The following is a 13,412-nucleotide window of genomic DNA, read 5'->3' on the forward strand; positions in this document are numbered from 1 at the left end:
AGGTTTAAATTCTGCACCACATACAGTTATTAGAGCAGCTATCAAGCATTGATAGCATATCTAGGGCTTGATCCTGCCCATGGGTCTCACTGGGTGTAGTACTAACCAGGGTAAGTTCAAATACCAAATTCCGGCGTTACGGTGGATGAGACATCCCTCATCAGTGTTAGAGATGCAGAGGACTGAATAAGCACCCCTAGGGTCTCGTCAGACATGTCCGTTTAAGGCAGAATCAGAGTGAACCACTGGAGCACAGTGGAAAGGCTTAAAATATTGATGTTTTATTTTTAATTCAGTATAGGTGAGCTGGGCACCTTAAAGAGGATTACAAAGACAAAGGCTCAGGCTATAAGATAAGACTTCCCAGATTTCCGGTCACATCCTGAAGAGAAGAAAAATCTGTTGAGGAAAAGACTGGAAACTTTATCTGCCAACCACTGGTCTAAATTTTACATCTAGTAGCCAGAATAACATAAAAATTCACTTTTTCTTATGAGTCAGTCTTACTGTGATATCATGCTTAGTTATATGACCACCTGGTAGTCCTTAAATAATTGTATATGGATACAGTCTGGGTTTGCTTCCAGTGAAGGAAGTTTGGATGCAAAGTAGCATCTTGCTAAACTAGCAGTAGCTAGAGAGTTTAGTTTGCAAACAACTATCAGGAAGCTCTGCGCTGGAGTACTGCCCACTGCTCTCCCAGTTACGTGTGGCTCCTGAGCCCCACGGTCCCACGCTCGGCAAGAGCCCCGTGCAAAACATGCTGTGTGTGCCAAAGCAGTGATTGCCACGGTCAGAGCTCAGCTGAATGAAAACTGTGACTTAATGCAACACACTAGAGGTGGCTGGATCTACGGAACCAGATCAGATAACAAGGAAAAATGGAAAGCATACTTCTGAATAAAACTTTTTACATGTAACTCAGCTTGGATAAGAGAATTTAATACTTGCCTGGGTATTACAAAAAAGTGAAAAGCAGTTTTAGAGAAAAATACACCATCTGTTATCTAAGGCTAATTTTCTTCTAGGCAGCCAGAGCTGTTTTTTTCTTTTATCCAGGAAAGCTGCCTCAAACAAAACCAATACAATGGTGTGGATTATGTATTCTCTTGATTTCTCTTGAGGAAAGAAACAAAATATTTAGCCTGGACTACAAAGGAAAAACAGTGTCAAGTTTTAAAATTACTTCAGCATGTTTGAGTTCAAGACAGCACAGTAAAAGCCAAATGCTTGTTAAATTGTTCTAGTGTGCAAGTATCATGCTAGATTTGATGTTCCAAGAATTGACTGCACCAGCATGCTAATTGTCAGGATAGGATTTAAAATAATTTTTTTTTAAAGAATGTTCATGTGTTGCCATATTTGGTCACAGATGCTTTTTTGACTCTTGGTACAGATGAAAAAATAAGGGAAAGAAAAAGGGCAGTTGGTTTAGTACAGTGACATTTTGGTGAACTCTAGCACCACATTCCCTATGGAAATATATATTCTGGACTGAGCAGTATTTCTTCAGAGACACCAATGAAAATATATCACTGGCTTTGTTACAATTACCTCTCTTCACTTACTCCTGCTATCCCATGCTTCAGCGATGCTGTGTTTCTGTAGTTCTCGTTGAACCCAACTGGAATTGCAGACATTCAATGTTTCTTAAAAAAGCTCAGGCCGCACTGTCTGCACTAAATGTTTATTAGAGTGCTGGAGCAAATTGAAAGCATACCGCTGTGGGTATAGAGAAGATCTCCACAGGAGAGACTGATGTTGCTGGATTACCTGTCAAAAATGATCTGAGATGAAAGGGGAAGGGAGCAAAGGGAAGCTATAAAACATTTGAGGGGAAGAAATAAAAATGCAAAGTTTTAGAAGTGCTGTCATTATAATCAGGGAGTAAAGTCAGATTGATGCTTTGTATAATTTTTTTGACCTCAGTAGTTTTGTACCAAGAGGCTTGTATGCCAATACAGATTTGGCCCTTTTGTTTACATTTCTTTGCATAACTGTATGTTCAGCCTTTATGCAGTGTCTGCATATGAGTTTACGTATGAGCAGCATTTCCACCATGAACAGACAGCAAGCCTTGTTTCTTTCTTGGCATCCACAACAAAATTAAAAAAACACAAACAAACCCACAACAACAAAATAAACAAAACACCTGCCTCTTGGAACTGATACTAAGGTGTCAGCTTTGCTGAAGCTAACAAAGGGTTCTTTAACATCCTTTTGTTTTAACTGTAATTGCAAAGTTACTGATCTCCACTGTCACAATGAGGACTCAGAATTGGTGCTTTGACCCTGGGCTCTTGGGTGCATAAGTGAGATCAGAAGCTGACTCAAAATCTGCAAGAAACAAGAATCTTTCTTTTCTGCAGAGGTGAGGATCAGCAGAAGGGGTTGGGAGAGGAAAGAATCTACAACATCTACCCCTGGAAAGGTGAAGACTAGTGCAAGGTGCTATCTGTGCTTGTTATTGTCTCACACCAGAGTGCGGTTGAGAATGAACAGCTCAGTCCAGTCCCTGTTAGCGGCAGCGGCAGCAGAGAGAAGCCCTGTGTGGGCAGATGCCAGGCTTGTGTGGCACAGAAATGATGTAGTCAGTCTAGGGGTGCAAGGGCTGGGGAAGAGGTGGAGAGTGAAGGCTAAGTGAAGGGCTGATGAACTCATGCAGCAATGGAGAAAGGAGTTAAAAATCCAGATGCATTATTTCTGTGGTTCAAATATGAAAAGCAGTATCCAATTATCCCGGAGACAGTGCACAAAGGGAGTGTAAATGTGTACAACCATCTGCAACTGGCTGATCTGTGAGCTCATATAGTCACCTCTGCACATGTAGCAGTGGAATTTGCTATTTCTTATAGATTGGGAAAGAAACATACAGTTCTGCTTGTAAGTCTCTGGCTGTCTCATGTGTCTCTTATCATATATCTCTTGGGAGAATCTCATAGCAATTAGTTTCTAATTGCTTCAGTAGTCTACAACTCATTTTATGAGAAATACCATCAAATATAATGGCCCTTGCATGTTTCACAGAAGCCGAAATTAATTGCATCATCATTTTAAAAAATCCTCCTCTTTCTGTCCCCTCTTCTTCCATCACATAATACTTTATATTTCAAAAAGAAAGGTAAAATATTAAAAAGGAATGTGTTTTGTTTTTTGATCAGGTACCCTTCTGCCACTGCTCAATGGCAAAGATCCACCCTGATGTGCTATACTTTTATTATAATGATGTAATTTGAATGATACTCCCAAAACTAGTGTGGACCCTTTAATACCTCTCCCAGGTGCTATTTAGTTGGGGCAAGAAGGCTTTAACCTTCTGCCTTTTGGAATCCTCCTAGTAAATCAACTGCATCTTGGGATCATCTCCAAATGAAATTTGCTTGCTACACAGCAGCAAGGAGACGTGATAGGATTATAAAACAGAACTATTTTTCACTGCAGAAATGCTTCAACTCACTCCAGACAATTATGCAGCCTGCCATTTTACACATCATCTATTTCGGTATTCCTGCATCAATTATTCCATTAACATTACTGCATACTAAGCTGGTACTTGTCATTGGTCCTGTAGACATGGAAGGGACAGGATATATTTAAAATTACAAAAAAAAAAAAAAAGGAAAAAAAAGGGCATTTGCATGTGAGAGGCTTTGGGACAGACATTTCAGCTGCCTTGCTGCATGTTCTGTACAAAGTATTATTTCACAGCCTGCTTAACATTGTTAATTTCTACTCTAACATGGTTTAGCTCAGGACGTAATGCTGAATTTTCCATTACTCTGTTAGATGAATTGAAAAGACCTGCTAATTAGAAAAAAAATAATAGCTTTATTCAAAGATTAACAGAAATTAGGGTGAAAACAAAATTGTTCCAATAGGGAAGGCATATGCATTTGCTGTAAATTCAGGAAATTTCCCAAAACACAAAGAACACGTTCAGAATTATAATTCAGGAAGAAATTTTAACTCCTTGAAAGAACAGCTTAATGGCAATTGTTACTTTCCTTTATATTTAATGTAGCATCTGTTACAATTTAATTTTTAAAGTAGACCATTTTTAATTCCCATTAATCTCCAGAATTAATAGTGTAATAATGATCCTTGCAAGCATTGAAATTTGACTAGTCAAAATGCCTTTAGAGCCTTTACAGAATATTTTAGCAATTGAGCAACAGCTTTGATGTTATGAGTGGGGTGAAATGCAAAGCCAGTGTTCATTAGATACAGAACCGGTTGCATCTTCTCATCTTCTTCAGGAATTAGGCTGATTTGGATCCATAGGCTGCAAATGAAGTTACACTTCTGGAATGCAGGACAGTTTGTTCATTGTCAGTTTTGGAGGTGCGTATTAGGAAGGATGACTTGAAGGATGAATACTTCATACTCATGTCTTTATTCCATTAAAGTTGATAGCATGAAGTAAAAATGTTAGCTTTATGACATCTCCTTTGATGAGAAAGTGTTCTGGATTTTGCAGATGTTGAACACAGCAGAGGGGGACCTGTACAAAATATGAGCTCAGTGACACATCTAAGAATTAGTTAATAGAAGTATCTTTAGATATGATAAAAATAGCATAGATGTTTGAAAGTCTCTGTAGTTGGAGACCTAGGCCCTGAATAAAACCAGTGCAGACTGAGATACAAATATATGCATAAACTGAATTGACAGAATAGTCTTGTCTGGTCAGAAAAGGTTTTTAATTGCAACTGAGTTAGAACGCATCTTCCCCAGGAAAAATTGTGGTAATACATTGCCATAAATCTAATTAACATATGTTGTCTAACCACAAATGCCAAGGAAGGCAAGGTTATCTGTAGTGAAGTGTGTTAGTGTGCTTCTATGCCAGAGGAAACACAACCATTTCAAAATGTGCTGCCTTCCAAGACAGTGCCGATGTCTGACTTCAAGCTCTCCTGATGCACTAATAATAATAATGGCAAGTCTGACAGTGATTTTTCCCTAGCACTTGTTTTGGAAGGAAGTTCCTGATGTCAGCTGGACTCAGGACAGTGTTGAGTAACTACAGGAGAGGCTGCCTCAGTGAGTAAAATGCATCCACTTGTTACATGGAAACCAAATCTGTTTGTATTTAATATAATTTAATTTGTCACTCTGGGTGACTATCAAAGACAGAATTTCCTCTCTTATGTCTTTTTACACCACATCACAAAGAGGCTGTAGGAATAAATCCTGCGATTTTGTATAGCTGTGTAATCCTCTTCTTTTTGCCAGAACTTTATTCTGCCCAAAAGCATTGTGCAGGCATACTGCCCTCTGCTTCCATGGCTAGGTGCTACGCAGTAGTTAGGCAGAGCGGATGGGTTGCAAGACAGTGGACTTATCTCTGGAAAATGGAAAAGCATGAATAAATCAGTTTTGTCCCCCTGTGAGGGTTCATCTTTGGCCACTGCTACTGCTGTACTGGGCTGAAGTCCATAACCGTACCCAGGTGGGTGAAAATACAGATCTGACCATACAATAGTTAATTGGAGGAATTATTTTTACGTAGTGCTGACAGATAAGAGAAAAGGAGTAGCAGGAGCAAGGAACATCTATAAGACATTGAGGAGGGAAAGACTCTCCCAGGGCACCCTTCTAGTGGGTAAGGAAAGCAGAGATGTTGTCTTCGTCTTTTACAGACAACACACACTGCATGTGGGGAGGAGAGCAGTTCTCACAGCTACCATTTTACTTCCTCCCTTCCTCATCATCTTCCCCAACCAAATGTCAGCAGGCAGAGGGGTGGCAGTGCGGACACTGGTTCTGACCTTCTCATGTACCAGGCAGGTGCTGTGGCGTGGGGTACAGAGATAAGGGCTCCTTGGGGGAAAGCGGGGACCAGCTGTGAGACAAAGCCAGGGTCTGGCTATTGGTCTCCTCATGCCCCTTAGAGCTTCCTTACAAGCAGTAAATGCTCAGTGTAGCTTTTCACCCTTCTGGGCCTGTTCATCAGATAATGGTAATATTCTTTCTGTGCTCCCTGAAGATGGAGGGCGTTGCTTGCAGGCACGCACCAAACCATTTAATCCTGATACAGGGTGTTTTGTTTGTGTTTAACCAGGGTGAGGATCTCTTTACCAATGCCTCTCCATCACCTTCAGTACCACTGTTACAGTTAAAGAAAAATTAGCACAAAGCGGAACAAGAGCCTTTCTCTTTTGTGAAGATATGCACGATAGGATCAGCAGCAGCTATAGATTTTAGGAGCGTGTTGCTGGAAATCCCATTAACTGGAAATTCCAACTCACTGGTTCTTCAGCCTGACCTTGAGTAGGTTGATAGGCTCCCTGTGCCTCTATTTTCCAGACTCCCATTTCAAGTAACGTAGCTTCACCTTGGCTGCATAGTCATGCTACTTCCAAAGTCTCCGATGCTCTTTTGTAGTCCAGAACTGCTCTTTCCTCTCAAGAGTGACAACAGGGGATGATTAGGAAGAAAGGTTTGACAGTTCTCTGAATTCTTAAGCGCTATCTGTTTTGGGGCAATTTGTGCTGGAAATCTTTCCTTTTATAGGCTTAATCTGTCACCTAGAACTTCTGGTTTTATGGTTTTATGACTGGAGAAAAGGTAATCTTTTAGATATTGGTGTTGATGGCTGTGTTCCTTATGCTCCAAACTGCACAGCACATTTATCCTCAGCCCAATACCCTCATGAATGCAAAAGCAAGCCTTTCTTCTAGGTAAAAAGAAGCAACAGCCTGAATATCTGTTTCATAGTCCCATCCATATGTATAGGGAATGGGGATAACAACTAACCTTTCTTCCAGAGGCTAATTGGATTTCTCACAGTTTGGAAGCACTGCTAATTCACCAGCTACATTAAATTCAGCTTTAACATTCCTACTGTGTAGCTTGGCTATTGACCTTCCTCTCCTTTGCTTTTTATTCTATTCTATTTCAAACTTATCCATTTCCAATACTCAAATAAACAGGCATCTCGTGCTGCAGCCTTTCTGAAAGCAGTGTTTCTTCATGCATAAAGTCTTACAAGCTGCTGTGCACATGCATGCATGAATATTTCTTATTCCACTTAAATCAGCATCAAAAATGCTTATTATAGAAATAATATATATTGGTCAGAAGTTGGTGTCCCTACTCTGGTTTAGTTGCATTATAACAAAATAGTTCCGGTAGACATAAAGCACTCATCATCAACCTATTGCTGTTATACAGGCTAGTTAAGAAGATCTGCATTTTTCACCAATAAAAAGGTGCAAAAAATTCCCTCTTGCATCAAAGAAAACCCTTCATCAACTGACTTGCCCAGAATTTTCTGAAAGTGAGAAAGGAAGAAAAAAATGTCTACAGAAAAGTAAAATTTGATTGTTTAAATCAAATTATGTAGGCTTAAATGTAAGCCATGGCTCTCCATGAATACAAGAAAAAGCTGAGACCTCTGAATAATGTTTTAAAGAATGGAAATCTCACTGCATGTTTCTGTTGAGAGGTCAAATTATGGGCCCTGAAACCTAGATGGTAAAGACAATTTTTCCTACCGTTCATGATGGCTCACTGCAAACTTGGTAGTGAGGGGACAGCACAACACTGGTCTTGCCAGGTTTCCCCATGGATGTTTGGTGGCACAGGAGAACAAAGATGGAAGAGCAGATGACAGAGGTCTCTTCCCTTACTGATGAGTAGCTCAGAGAGGGGCTCCCCAAAGTATAATTGCACATACTTCCATGGCATGGGCTGGGCATGCAGGAGTACTCCTGATCCATTTTTGAATGTCAACATCCATGCTTTTTCTGCTCATCTTTCTCCTGCTTATCCATTTTAAGCAGTATTTTTTTCATAAAAGTTATTCTCTTCCTGTGAATGCAAATGTGGAATCTATTGAGTGGGTGTGCGCATACTTTAAAGAAATAATTGAATCCAAACATCTCTTCTTTTTAAATGCAGGAAACCAGAATCTAATAAAATGTAAATCAATTCAGTGTCTGCTTTGGGCTTGCAGTCTTCAGACTGTTAAAAAAAATGTATTAAGTGCTGTGCATTCCAATATCAACATCTTTACTTTCCATCATATCCTCTTAACCCCTTAAGTCTTCTGAAATCTTCTTTCTGGACATATGGTGAAGAGCTTGTCAGAAAAGAGAAAGCACTTCATTTAAAGTCTGCTCTGCACGTTCATTAATTCCCTATATTCACTCTGGCACATGACATGACCTTACTGAATCTTCCTGTGGACAAGTCTGTATGTGTTTGGTTTCTGTACCATGCTTTATTGATTGCAAACGCCCAACTGATTAATTGTTAAGCAAAGTTGCCTTTGTGATTTACAACTTTAGTTTCTCAGACCTGAAATAAATGTACCGCTGCCAATTTGACTTGGGGTACAGGTGTTGGGGTATAAATAAGTCCATCAGATTTCTGGTTTGAATTAAAACACATTTTAAACAGATTTTAGTTACATTCTCAGCGCAGTTAACTCTCAGTGCCTTTCTAGCTGCTAATCAGACTTCCTTAGCTCTTCTAGCATCTAGTGCTGAAAGAGAAAGGCCATGAGCAGGCATCGAAAATACGTTAATTGTCTTTAGCTAACAGATGGTTGGGTGAGTTCAATTTTATAACATTTATCAAAGCAACATAGAAAATAAGAGTATGTCTTGATTCAGTTCTGCTCTTGATATGCTTTAGGTGTGTATGGCATGCAAATTGTCTTCTATGGTCTTTTGAGGCTTAAAGGAAGCTGTTTCTGAAGACAATTTTTCCCCTGTTCTGAATTCTGGAAACCTACAAGCTGAAGAAATGTGATGAACTTTCTGTTCTGCTGTCTTAAATAGGAGGGATATTATAGAAAGAACTGTTAACAAAGTCATTATGACTAAGGGAGAGAGGAGCAGAGGAAGAAGCCTTGCACTGCCCTCACTTATCCGAAGAGTTGCTCAGAGTCAAGCAGTTGGTTAAAGATGATAGTCTCCAAGATGCGTTAATATTCAGAACCCCAGGTCAAACCTGTGGTGGTATTATTCCAAATCTCCTTTGCCAGACCTCTGCTGGCCATTTAGGCAGAGGTCCTTCCTCATTCCATGACATAAGGAAGAGATGGAAAATCTGGAAGCAGGACTATGTACATAAATCACTGTTCTGAATAATCACCAGCTACAGTGTCTGATCATTTATCATTCAGCTTCAGCTGGCTCCATCAGCTAAAAATAGGAACCTCTGATAAAGACATTTCTCAGAAAGGTGAAAAAGAGTGTTCAGTTAACCCTCCTGGTGATGTGTTCCTCTTCAGAGACGTGCTCTGCCATCTTCTTGGCAAACAGTGATGGCCAGTCCAGGCTACCGGAGGCCTCCTGCTAAAGTGGCAGCCACAGGATCTGCAGAGCTCAATCCAGCAGCAAAAGCAACCGAAATGTGGCTGGAGGCTGTCACTACTGTGACAGTGTTCATGTTCATACGTGTCGCTGTAGAGAGTGACAGTGAGGGCAGCCCGTTAGCCACGCAGACACAGCAAACTCTGTCATTCTGCAGATTGTGAAAGGGAACAAAAGGAGCTGGTCAATCATAACACCCTTTTAAAGCACAGAGGGTTCTGCACTGGTAGGTGATTCAGACTAAAGCTTAAGCCTTCAGGCTTTTGATTTCTAATTCTTTTAAATTATTTTATTTGTTAATGAATTGCAATTTTTAAATACTGCTGCTGCCTCCTGGAGGATGGTAGAAATAGCCAGTTATTCACAGCTGGGCAGGTATATATCCTGCATATTTACTGCCCATTTTCCAGATGCGCTCAGAATATCTGTAGTATCACAGATATTTCAGCAAACTGTGAGCTCACATTCAGAGAGATTCTTGAGGCAAGCTCCATTTTGTCAAAATCCTGAAAAATGCTTAGTTATACAGCTACTGTATTAAAATGAACAAGAAGGCTAAGCATCTCTCAGAAGGCTGTATCTTTCCTTTCTGCAATTAAAATTGCTGCAGCAGACACTAATGGACTGTCACTGCAGAAATCCCCTCTTGGAAATCCTAGCTGTATTGTCCTCTCAGGGGTAGTTTTTCTAATATAAACAGAGAAGGATTTAATTCACCGAGAAAAGAAACCACACTTAATGAAAACCTAAGGAATTGCAAACAGTTTTGTACTCCCTAAAATCTCTGTTAATCTCTACCAACTTCTGTTTCTTCCATAACATAATTTAAAATAAAAACAAAAACAAAAAAATCAAACCTCGACACAACAAAAAATGTTACCATCAAATCTACTAGAAATTATAATTTTGTGAGAAGTAAATGTGTACCTTATCAACTGAAGTGTGAAGATTTAATTTCCTTCATTGGAATTGCTTAAACTACAGGAATTGGAGAGAAAACATTTCATGCAGTATGATCCTTTTTAAATCAATATTGTCTTTTTAATCCTGAATTTCAAATTAAATATTATCCTTCTTTAAACAAAGGCACATACATATATCTTGGAAATCAATGCTATTTATCCTGTCTACTGTAATTATATACACAAGTTTAATTTTTGTTGTAAATAAAAAAGCTTGTAGACTTAAAAATGGAAAAAGACAAAATCTTACTAATTTGATGGTTTCTGGTATCATTGCTAAGGGTGCATGATAACAGTCACCAACAAAATCACTGTTTTCAGGTAGCAGCAGAGGTCCTTGCACTAGGAGGCTACTATCAGGTTTTGTCTTGTGCTTTAATACATTTATAGCTAAGAGCAAAACGCAGCATTTAAAAGCAATGATTTTCAAATTGTCAGCTGGGGTAAATTTTTGTTGATGTGAACTTTCAGGGTTTTCATGGTGTTCCAGACTCATTATTGGCCGTAATTAGAATAGTAGATTAGAGTAAGGAAAAGCAGGACATACACTTTTAAAACAGTCCGGACTGCTTGGGGGGGAGACTTTTATTTTTTTACTGAGAAAACATGATAAAAAAGACTTTTGAGGAATAGAGATAAGACTTATAAGGTTATTCTGGAGTCACTGAAACCCCCTATAATTTTAATGCAGAGTAGAGATTTGGCCTTGCTTGTCAAGAACAACCCTGAAATGTTCCATAGTGGCTAATAAAGTCTCGAACCAGCTATGCCAGCAGAGCAGCCCACAGTCCCACTTCCTGGCTCGTGTCCTCTTCAGCTCCTTGTCCTTCAGGGATGAGCATATTTAGGGCTTTCTCCTGGTGGTTTTCTTTTTCTATGCAGCACTTAGGCAAGCTGACTCTGGTGCTGTAAGATCCAGCACGGAAGTCACATGTTTTCACAAAGTTTACTCCTTTATGTAGACAGCAACACATATGGGGCATGTTTCAGGGACATACAGTAATGATCAAGGATTTAAATTTAATAAACAAAAGGTAAATAGAAAATACCACACACAGGGTGAACATAAGCAACATAGCTAAAACTGCATACTGTATGACACCTGTTATTTTCTGAATTTTGCAATGTTTTGCACTATTCAGTGAAAGTGGGGTTGTTTTTTGTCTGTCTTTTCTACCATGTTGTGGTGAGTTCTTAATAGTGGCATTTACAGCAGGAAACAAAAGGGAACAAATAAAACAAATACAGGAGTTATTATTTCCTGAATATTAGGAGCTCAACAAGTAGATGATCTAATTTCTTTACCAGCCTCCAGTACTCATCCAGCCAGCTGTTCATAATTATAAAATATACATAATAATGTACTATCTGAAAGGACAAGGATGCAGCAAAGTGAATTGCAAGTATCTCTGCTTGGCACATAATCAGGTCTCTATCCTTGTGTGTGCTGGTAGTTTTCCATTGGGTTTGGACCCCTAATCTGAAGGCTTTCTTGGTTGCCTGGACTCTTTTTGCTTGTGGTGGCTGTTGGGAGTTCAAGGACAAAATATACGATTATGATCTGGAGACAATAAAAGCACCTGTGGGTTCTTTCTGATTTCATCTAAAAGGGCAGAAAATCTTTGAGCCCTTCTGCTGTGATCTAGCTTTGCACTGTGTTTAATTGCACAGTGGTTTCTGTACTGAAGGGTGAACTAAGCAATCCATGAGTCTTTTCCATGGCATAGGTATAGTACTTAGCATTCAAATGGGAACTTGGGTATTGAACCAAACACAATTATTTGCAAATGAATCAGTGCCACTCATCCTCAGGGGGAGGACTGTAATACCAAGTGCTGGTTTGAAATGTCATCTTTCTGTGGGAGAATTTCCTATAGGTAACATAGCTAACTATTTTCAACCTAATTTTAGGCAAACAGAAATTGGAATTCACTAAAGTTTGCAAAGAAAATTCTACTTTTGATCAAAGCCATAACAGATTTCAGCTTGCACCATTTTGAAAGTCATGCTGATATGAAAAGCAAGCTTTTCACAAAAGTTTGGCATTTTAACCAGAGCTGGCAATCTTAGGCAGTGTTTTAATTATACATTATATTAACTAGTGTGAAATACCAAGCCTTATTAAGATATCAGAAAGCCTTCTTTATAGTTGATTTATTAGAGCTTGAAATTAACTTTTCACAGTCCAGCTCAAAGAGATCAGTAGATATGGAAATTCAGCTCTGTCTACAGTAAGTTTCCCCACAATTCTCTCCAGTGCTCCCTCCAGTCCCTTGCAATGCATCCGCCCTCTGTAACGACCCCAGTGCCCAGACATGCCAAAAGACTGGGCATCAGCTGTCAGCCTGACACCTCCATTATAAACATCAGCGCTAAACTTGCAGTCATTTGAAATGGTCTCCTGAAAAAACAGAACTTAAAAAAAAAAAAACACATTTACCTTGTACTTACCTGGGTGCTCAGATGTGTGGCTGATGGGCTGCACCAGGCTGGCTGATGCTGGAGATGTTCCACAATGTTGCACGTTTCTGCACCTGTGCTGTGCCCAGCAGCAACTCACCTTCTTAGAGAGAGGCCACCTGCGTTCAGCTCGGGGGCCCCCAACAGCAGCAGGGCACGGAGCTGCTCGAGTGGGGCCAGAGGAGGCCACGAAGATGCTGGGGGGGCTGGAGCAGCTCCCCTGGGAGGCCGGGCTGAGAGAGTTGGAGGGGTTCAGCCTGGAGAAGAGAAGGCTCCGGGGAGACCTTCGAGCGGCCTCCCAGGGCTTAACGGGGGCACAGGGAAGGTGGGGAGGGACTCTGGGTTAGGGGGGCAGGGATAGGATGAGGGATGATAGTTTTAAACTGACAGAGGGCAGATTTAGATTAAATGTAAGGCAGAAATTCTTTCCTGTTGAGGGTGGCGAGGCGCTGGCCCAGGGTGCCCAGAGCAGCTGTGGCTGCCCCCTCCCTGGAAGGGTTCAAGGCCAGGTTGGACGGGGCTGGGAGCACCCTGGGCTGGGGGAAGGGGGCCCTGCCCGGGGCAGAGGGTGCCACTGGGTGGGGTTTAAGATCCCTTCCCAAACCATTCTATGATTCTATCATTGTATGATTAGTGGTTCTTTGACTTTGCAGGCTCTGTTGGT

General features: G+C 40.4%; 1 protein-coding gene across 2 annotated transcripts in view; it reads left to right on the forward strand.

Moving 5' to 3' along the window:
- The window catches only part of DCX (doublecortin), an 83,980-nt gene that overhangs the window by 41,937 nt on the left and 28,631 nt on the right, over positions 1 to 13,412 (forward strand). The window lies entirely within an intron of this gene.

The sequence above is a fragment of the Tyto alba genome, unplaced genomic scaffold, assembly GCF_018691265.1.
Source record: "Tyto alba isolate M040663 unplaced genomic scaffold, T.alba_DEE_v4.0 Super-Scaffold_5, whole genome shotgun sequence".
Taxonomy (NCBI): domain Eukaryota; kingdom Metazoa; phylum Chordata; class Aves; order Strigiformes; family Tytonidae; genus Tyto; species Tyto alba.